The 9,784-nt window shown below is 37.9% G+C and overlaps 1 non-coding gene across 1 annotated transcript; it reads right to left on the bottom strand.

Annotated features, from left to right (window-relative positions):
- Positions 1-2,497: 2,497 nt before the first annotated feature.
- On the bottom strand, positions 2,498-2,600 carry LOC116156617 (U6 spliceosomal RNA). The gene has a single exon (XR_004140463.1). It is a non-coding gene; the product is annotated as a U6 spliceosomal RNA (small nuclear RNA).
- Between the last annotated feature and the right edge of the window lie 7,184 nt (positions 2,601-9,784).

The raw sequence follows: 9,784 nt of genomic DNA, 5'->3' as shown, positions 1-9,784 counted from the left end.
AATTCACCAGTTTCTGTATACTATGAATGCGTAAATAAAAACTGAAGTTTTAAAAAGTACTATTTATAACAACTCCAAAAAGGGTTAAATACTGAAGTGTAAATATGACAAATACACTCATGATATATACGCTGAAAACTTGAAAACATGGGTGAAAGAAACTGAAGAAGACCTTTAAAAATGAAGAGATATACAGAAGACAGAATATTGTAAAGATCTCAATTGTCCCCTATGATCTGTAGATTTAATGAAATCCCAATCAAAAACCCAGAAGCAGCATGATTCTTCTTCTCAGAAGATATAACAAGCTGATTCTAAAAGCTTTCAGAAAAGTAAAAGAACTAGAATAACCAAAACAATGAAAAGCCAAAGGAAGATCAAAGTTGGTGGATTCACAGTACCAGATTTTTCAGACTTACTATAAAGCTAATGATCAAAACAGGGTGATATTAGTGAAAGGACAAAGATTTGTGAAACAGAATAGACACTAAAAGAAAACAAACACAAATATGGCCACCTGGTATTTGGCAATGTGCAAAAGCAATTCAGTGGAGTGGGGAGAGTACAGCTCAAGTGGTAGAGTGGTTGCTTAGCATCCGTAAGGTCCTGGGTTCAATCCTCAGTACCTTCTCTAAATAAATGAATATGTAAACCTAATTACCTCCTCCCACAAAAAGTAAGTAAATAAATAAAAAATTTTTTAAAAAAGCAATTCAATGGAGAATGGATTTGTTTTCAACAAGTGGTGCAAGAACAACTGAACATCCATAAGTAAAATAAAGAAAAAAAGAAGAAAAGACCTTAACTTGGATTTCTCACTTTATATAGAAAATGCCTCAGAATGTAAACTATAAAACTATAATAGTGTGAAAGAAAACAAAGGAGGGAAGGAGAGAGAAGGAAGATGATGACAGAGCCCTAATTAACATCTCAACATCTGCTACAGATACATATACGTTTTCCTAACTGCTTAAAGATGGTTCTATTTACCAAACTAGAGAGAGACTTCTCACCAACTCTTTCCCTGTCCACTGGAAGAAGAGAGGATACCTTCCAAGATAAGGCACTTAGTATTGAGGTTCATGATGAGGATACCCTATGGAGAACACTCAGAAAAATCTTTTAAATATCCTCCAAGTCGGCCAGGAGTCACTGCCAAAATAGTTATTTATTACCTCCCAAGACTAGCTCATATTTTTCCAGGACAAACTTACTATAGCCTTTGCTCCATTCTTTTAATTTCATACTTTTATAACTATGACTCTTGTTGATGACATGGTGCAAACTCAACAACAAACTCATCAGGAATATTAAATGCCATCATTTATCATTTCCATACCTTAATTCCCCAGTATAGTTACTCTGACACCCCTCTCAAAAAAGAAAGAAAAAAAAATTAGCACAATTTAATTAATGAAACATGACATACCCTGGTTAACCTATATTTGGATGAATTGTCTTCAAGGATGCGTGCTTGATTAGGTAAGTCAATGTTTACCCCTTACAAGGTTTTTTGGGTTTTTTTTGTTTTTTTGTTTTTTTTTTAATTCTCAGTCAAAGCCTGTTGCTAAGTCAACAAATGAAAAAACTGCTCTAGAATGAGTTGGAAGAGCTTTCTCCTTATTAGGGTTGAAGAGTTTGTAAAGTATGATGAGAGGCAATTCTTGTGTGACTGGGAGATACTTTCAATTGCTCAGACTTTTTACACTTATTTTGTGTTTTGTTTTAGTTTTTTTCACTAGGTGGTGACGTGCTAAGCGAAATTAACTCTGAGGTTTCCTGCTGTTGATTTTCTGAGGACACAGAGAGCAACATTCATCAGATAAGGCATTATGGGGTGGAGATATAAAGTTGCACTTCTCCGTTACTTTACGCTTAACTAGAAACAAGTAAAATGTTCAAAGGTAGAAGATAAGATGATTAAAAAAAATTGGATAAATTGGATAAATGTGTTCCTAGAAGAAAAAAAATTAATTACATAATTAGTAAGAGAAATTTTTAATTAAGAATTAAACATAAGGTAATATTATTCCCAATACATCTATCTTTGTTGTTTTCACTGAGGCTTTCAATATTTCTTATCTTGTTTGATGAAATAAACTGTTAATTAATTGCCATATTCGAGTCTTCTATAAAGAGATCTTCCAAAAATCAAATCTGATTTTACCACTCTTGATTTTTTAAAAAGACTTCCAAAGACTCATTTGAAAACTCAAAACCAAAATTTACCTGTTCCTCAGCCACTTCACAATCCAGCAGCAGCCCTCTCTTTGGAAAGCCTCCACCTCCCCACCACTGCCCACACTCACACCCTCCCCTCTACCAAGCCTAACCTATCACCTCTCACTGGAAAAGTTATACCCTTTCCAACTCCATGACTGTCACAGGAAAAAGACCAGGGTGAGAGAGCAAGGCACTCACTTCAGGCACAAAATTTAAAGTGACAGCAAAAAAAACTCAAGAATCAAGACAAATACTTTAATGCAATACTTTTTTAAAAAATACGGAACACTTCATGAATTTGTGCATCATCCTTGCACAGGGGCCATGCTAATCTTCTCTGTATCATCCCAATTAATGCAATATTTTTTTAAAAAAATGTAAATCAATGAAAAAATTCATAATAAACAAAATACCAAGATTTTAAATAAAGACAGTATCAGTTATCCCTACCTGAATTTCTTTCTGCTTAGGAAAGTCTTATTTCTATTTAAAAACTAACTTAAATGTTATCTTTCTGTGGGTATTATTTTCCCACCTTCCCAGAGGGTGGTACCTTTCTCTGCCTGTAACTCTACTGCCATTTAATTCTCCAGCTGGTGGTGTGCTTGTCACTCCACTTACACAGCATTTCCAGTGAACTGTAAGAACTTTTAAGCCGTCTCTTTATCCCAGAGATTTATACATATTAGGAGTTCCATAAATATTTGCTATATGAATAAATAAGTTACAGTAAATAGAGAGTGAAACACAAAATTTGGAGTCAGAAACAAATTTCAATTCTACCACCACAACTCATCTCTTTATCAATTTTATGGTGCTGGGTATTACTCTGAGCATCCCTTTCCCTATCTTCGAATGGGAATAACTTTATTTCCATAGGATTTTTAAAAGCTAGATACTTACTGAATTTTTTGAAAGAGAGATCAAATAAAGAGAGTATTTATTCATTGGTTTGAAGTGAAGAAGGTGAAGAGAGAGAAAGGGAAGATGGCTTAACAGCAAAAAAGAGCATGTTTGAAAAGAGGCAGGAAAAGCATCAAATAGATTGTTGGGGAACTGCACGTGGTTCAGCATGGCCTCATGTAAACAGTGACTGAATATCAGAGGATGAGACAGGAAACAAAGCTGGCAGGAACGAGCCCCTGGCTGAGGCTCGAGTCTGATATTCCATCCGGGAATACACGGCGCACTGAGGTAACCTTCAATTAACAAGAATGAACTTCTGCCAAAATTAGAAATGGAATTGTAAACTAAGCTTGGCTATGGAGAAAAAAAATTAAATTAAATAGTCATACATTTAAGTTTATGTCTATTTCAAATGCACCACAGAATAAGATTTTAAGAGGACTGTGTAATAGGGATAAAAACAAAGAAATCAATCCCTGAGATGTTGGGGGAGTAGAATATATAAGATTTGGCAACAGACTGCAAGGCAAGGGGGCAAGGAGGTTATTGAGAGCGAGGTATTTAGGTTGGAAGTATGTCATGAGAAAGGAAAATGCATAAATAGAAACACCAGCATTTAAAATGTTCCTAATATAAAATAGGCACCAAATTATCTGGTTTGGGTGCTAGTCTCTTTCCTCAAAACTGCTAGCTCTATGATTTTGTTGAAACAGTGTTTGCATTTCAAATGTTGTCTTTCTTGTCTTCCAGCACATAATAAGTAAATGGGAAGAAAGGAAGGAAGGAAGGAAAGAGGGAGAAAGGGAGAGAGAAAAAAGGAAGGGAGGGATGGCGGCAGGGAAAAAGTCACTATACTACACAGTATACACTATATTCAGTATCTCAGAGAAGACAACCCTGATAAAATCATTTTCCAAGCAAAAAGGCAAACGTACGAAATATATTTAAAAAATAGGACATCACAAATCTAGCAAAGCTTGCTTTTGGAAAGAAAGCACATTAACACCACCCGTCTCTCAATTCCTGCACTGACTTTATGATAGGAAAGTGCATCAGTCGGTCCTGAACCAACATAGATGCATAATCAGAAGCTGAAGAAGGTTGAGTGAAGGGGTATCTACAAAGGTGTGGAGGGATTAAGGGAAAACAACAAGTGTTGATGAAACACCCCAGGACTAACAACACTGAAAAGCTAACATCAGCTCTAGACCTAAAGGGGTAGGAGGGAGCAGTTACTAGAACTCAGGGGAGGCTGCACCTGTCGTGCTGGGAAAGGGTACAGGAGCCGTGACTCTGAGGAGTGTAGCCATTGCCAGTTGTCAAGCCTGCAGGACAGAAACCAAACCCTCTCACTTCCTTATCTCTACCCTCCTGCTGGTGGTTCACTGACTCAACTCCAGTGGAAGCCAGAAGGCAACAGAGGCCAACCTTAAACACAGTGCAGGGGAGAAGAGTGGAGATTATTGGAGTGGGGGCAGATAGAGAATATTCAGCTAGTAGCAGAAACCCTTTTTGTTCATCTCTGTACACAGGTCCCACCACCACTACCCCGCCACCTCTACTCAGCATCAGAGACAATGCCTTGCACATAGTTGCCTTCGATGAAGACTTAATGAATAAAAAGTATATAATGACATGTCCATTCTTAGCAAGGAATTAAATAAGCAGTGAGGAAAAAAATCAGAAGAGAGGAGAGAAGCAAAGCACATCTAAGCTCAGTCTCCGTGGGTCCCCTGTCTTATTTACAAATCTCTAAAAAGTGCTGGGAGAGGGAAAGGGAGAGACTAGATGGAAGTGAGAAAAGAGGTATTTTCACGTTTTTTTTAAGGACTCACTTAGGATAGGTCTCTTTCTCCAGTCTCTCATATCGGGAGAAAAACTGAGGTGAGATGATTTTCTAAATGTGTTCATTTTGACATTACCTCCACATTTTGTTTTATTCTCCCCTACCCTTGGAATACCCTCTCCAGTCCTCTGCATTAATCGTCACTGAATAGCCTCTTCAGGCCGAGAAATTTTTCCCTTACTTTGTTCCTCTTCTACATTAGTGCCCTAGTGTACACTAGTACACTGTGCTTATTTGCTTTTTGCTTTATAATAGTCCTCTTGGTTTTTAGGGATGTACACTCTGAAATTACTCTGAAAAAGAGAAAATCGATCTAACATAAGTTCAAAATATATTACATGAGAAATGTTTTATAAGTGCCACCTTTTTCTTTTCCACAAGTATCCAGCAATACAGATAACATTAATCCTCGCTCGTAGATGAAGAAACTGAGGACAGTCAGTTTTCTCAAATCTATGCAATAAAGTCAAGATTTCATGTACCTTATTCTTGGAAAAATTTTACATACCCCAGCACTCATCACTCGTGGGAGATTAAGAGCTACAATTCTTCATACCCCACCCCCAACGTATCCATAGCCTTTGCCATGTAACTTCACAGATCCTTTCACTGAAGAGGAGGAATACACCCCACCCCTTCACCTTGGGCTCAGCCCTTCAACACCAGCAATGGAATATCAGCAACACAACACAACCACACGCTTGGAAAGAGCTTGCACAATTGGGCTTGCTCTTTTGCTCCTCTGTCGTTGCCATGAGAACATACCCAAGGCGGTCCATTGGTGCCAGGAGAAAAAGGGGAGACGGGGAGCAAAGCCAAATCAAAGTCAAGCCCAGCTTAGCTCAGCTGAGCTCCAGATCTGTGAGCAGAGCCCAAACAGAGCCACCTACCAAGGCCAGCTGAGAACAGCCAATCCTCAGCTAACTGTAGATCTGCAGAATAAATGATGACTGTTTTAAAAAACAGCAACAACAACAAAAACCCTGATTTCACAATGCCTGCTCTCCACTATGCCAAATTATTCTTAGGCCCAACACTAACATGATCCTATGATCTCAGAGACAGTGACCACCTTGAACCTCAACTCTCCGTTGTAAAAGGAGGAACTAAATTTCTCTTATAAGGATCTCTAAAGTCCCTAAGTTATAATATTCTATGGTTTTATTTTAATTCTATTTATAGGGGATTTTATTATTTCTTTTCTTTTCTTTCTTTCTTTTTTTTTTTTTTTCTTTTTTGGTTTTCTCTTCCTATTCTTCCCCCCAAATGATAATGCAATGCTATACAACAGTCATTTGTTCATTAGCTTATTCATTCATTTGACAAACTTACTATATGTCAAGCATAACACAAAGCTCTGTCAACAGAAACTTATAATTAAGTAAATAAATGTTAATTAGGACAAATACTTAAATAAAAGTACCTCTCAAATTTTTTTCCATGTCAAAGTTATTACTTTTACTCATAGGTAGACAATTATGTTGTATCCAGGCTCTAACTTCTTGGAGAGACTATCTTTACTCTAAAAGTAAAGAGGAGTCAGTGAGCAAGTAATCGTCTTCCAACTGATTATCAATTTTCCTCCTTGAAAGAGCTGTGCCAGGCCACCAGCCACCTGCTTGGCAGCTAGCTTTCTGTCCAGTTCTCAAGAAACTCCACAGCCTTTCTCTGTGTTAAAGTGGAGCCTAGAGATGAATGAGTCATAGGAACATGCCTTATGATGAGGTGTCATTATGGAGTTAAACAGTGTCCCCCCTGAAAAAGATATGGTTGAGCCTCAACCTCCAGTACCTCCAAATGTGACCTTATTTGGAGATAGTGTCTTTAAGAGGTAATCAAATTAAAATGAGATCAAAAAAGTAAGCTCTAATCCAATATGACTGATGCCCTTATAAAAGGGGAAACTTGATCACAGAAACATATACACAATATGCACAAGGGAGACATACACAAAGGAGACTGCCATCTTCAGGCCAAGGAGAGAAATCGGGGACACATCCTTCCCTCACAGACCAAGCGCAACCCACCCTGCTGGCACCTTGATTTTGGATTTCTAGCCTCCAGAGACGATAAATTTCCGTTGACTAGGCTACTCCATCCGTGGTATTTTGTTATGGCAGCTCTAGCAAACTAATACAGGTGTTTTTGTGGGCACTTACCACAGCTGATCCCACTTTAGCCACAAAGAGACTCACAATAAAAAGGAGTTGGTTGTAAATTTGAAGGCTGCGTTTGCCTTTAAGCAAGGTACATTCTCTAGAATTAGAGAAGTGCATCTGTTTCTGTGACACTGCAGTTTCAGTGGCACTTGAGCAACGATAAAAATATGGTTGTGGTTTTGTGATTGACATTTCACGAAAAAAGGAGATAAATGTCTTTTTTATACACTACTTTTGAAGAATAAGAATTTTCATATCACCTTAAAATGGTAATTCCAAATTCACAAGAAGTCAGAACCATAAAAGTCACTTGGGAATTTTTTTGTAATTTATGTGTTCACTGAATTTGTAATTCTGGAACTGTGGCATATATGCTGGGAAAGTGAACTGTTAATACGAAAATAGGAATTTCTAGTTCTACTTAAGGGATATTTATTTAAAGTCTAACATTGGCAAGGCTTTTGTTTGAAGAGCTTCACCAAAGCAAATCTTTCAGTTCTGAAGTCAGGTTTCTAAATGTTAATTTTGAATGAAGAAACTACTTGAAGTTGCTTTTCTCACAATCTCATGAATCCACAAATGACTCCAGCAAAGTTGCCATCTTCATAAACATTCTATCATTTCCAGATGGCTTTAATATTTGAGTCTCTCAATATGTCATAACTTAAACATACCACCCCCCCCAGTTGCTCCTCCTCCTCACTTGTGTATTTCTGTTCATGGTAGCACTATTCTTTCAATCTCCCAGGATGCATTTAATTATTCTAGATAACCTTCTTGATTAGCCAAGATTCTCCAGAGAAACAGAGCCAATAGGATATATATAGATATATAGAAAGAGATTTACTATGAGGGATTGGTTTATGCAGTTATAAAGACTGAGAAGTCTCACAATCTACCACCTGCACACTGGAGGCCCAGGAAAGTCAGTGGTGTTGATCCAATTCCCACCTGAAGGTCTGAGATCCAAGGTAGCAGGTAAGTTCTAGTCAAAGTCTGAAGGCCTGAGGATCAGGAGTACAAATGTCTAAGGGCAGGAGAATGGATGTTCTGGGTCAGGCAGAGAGCAAATTTGCCCTTCCTTGGCCTTTTTGTTCTGTCCGGTCTTCAATGGATTGGATGATGCCCATCCACACTGAGGAGGGTGATCGTCTAGACTCAGTCTATTAATTGAAGTACTAATCTCTTCTGGGAATATCCTCATATACACAGTCAGGTATAATGTTTTACCAGCTCTTGGGCACCCATTAGCCCAGTCAAGTTGACACATCAAATTAACCATCACACTTTTTCTTTCCCCATATTCACTTAATTATCAAGTCCCGTGGATTCTATATTTGTTCTTTGTTTGGCATGCCACTACCTCACTTCAGCTGCATTTACTCATCCTATTACAGCAGCCTGTTAAATGTATCTCCATCTCCAAAAGACTTTTTCTCTATGCTAGCCTACCTAGTTTAATGTTCCTTTAAGCACAATGTTATTTAAGTTACTCTTCTGCTCAAAATTCTTCAAGGGTTCTCAATTTCTTAACAATAAAATCCAACATTTAAAGATTTTTAAAATAATTTTTATCCTTATTCTTTTTTACTTCCTTTTCCACATTCACCTCATTTTTCCTTTTTTCCCACACTTTTCTTTATAACTTCCTTGTTACTCAGAATGTCTCCTCCATATTCCAAAGCCCATTTCAAAGATAACTTTCTCTTTTTCTGAAATCTGATAGAGCCACACAATCAGGTCCAATAGATTTCTGAATTCAGAATTTTTTGAAGTTTACACAGAAAATGTGCACATACTATTTATTACATAACATTCCCAGTGGAGCCTGATCAGTTTTCTGAGTTCAAACACATCCATTTTTATGCAATAAAACATAAAGTAAATCACCCTAAGTGGGATAAATAAACACTATAGATAGCTTCATGTCAGTTCATGTCAGAATTTGCAATCAAATGACTTTGCCACAAACTTATTTTTGAAAAACTCAGGTTTTCAGAGTTTTATAGATTTTAGAACTGTGGATAAGGATGCTGTGGGTCTTTTCTTTATATTTAAAATGCTTACAGATTAACTAATTTCTACTTGGTTTACATTTGTTTATACCTATCATATAAGGAGAAAATACTATTGACCAGGTACTATAATAAATGTTTTATATACATGTATCAATAAAGAACCTACCAGGAAAACAGAAACCATGTCAAGAATTTGCAACAGAGAAGTTAACTCAGGGAATTGGTCATAAAAGTGACTGGAGGAACTGAGAGCCAAACAGGGAAGACCAGGTTAGAAAGCAGCAATAGCAGGAAGCCATCGTAACCCCTAGGATGGAGACAAAGGAGGAGGTAACGGTGCAGGAGCCCAGGGCTGGGGATACCTGTTTCCCCTACTGGGGGAAGTAGGAAGTAGGGTGGGTCTGTCCAGCAGGAGTTGGTACCATGGAGAAGATGCAGCTGCTGCCCAAGAATATCCCTGAAACAGGGAGGGTGGGGAATGCTCTGGCTTCTCCCTTCTTTCCAACCCCTCAGTCTTCCATGAGCCAGAAGTCTGCTGACATGAGAGCCTGGGGAATGCAACTTGGAGGGTAGAGCTGAGGAAGGGAAAGAAACAGATCTGAACACTAACAGTCCCCAAACCAGGCTGATGC

Source organism: Camelus dromedarius, chromosome 11 (genome assembly GCF_036321535.1).
Source record: "Camelus dromedarius isolate mCamDro1 chromosome 11, mCamDro1.pat, whole genome shotgun sequence".
Lineage (NCBI taxonomy): Eukaryota > Metazoa > Chordata > Mammalia > Artiodactyla > Camelidae > Camelus > Camelus dromedarius.
This window is presented reverse-complemented; position numbering and strand designations above follow the sequence as displayed.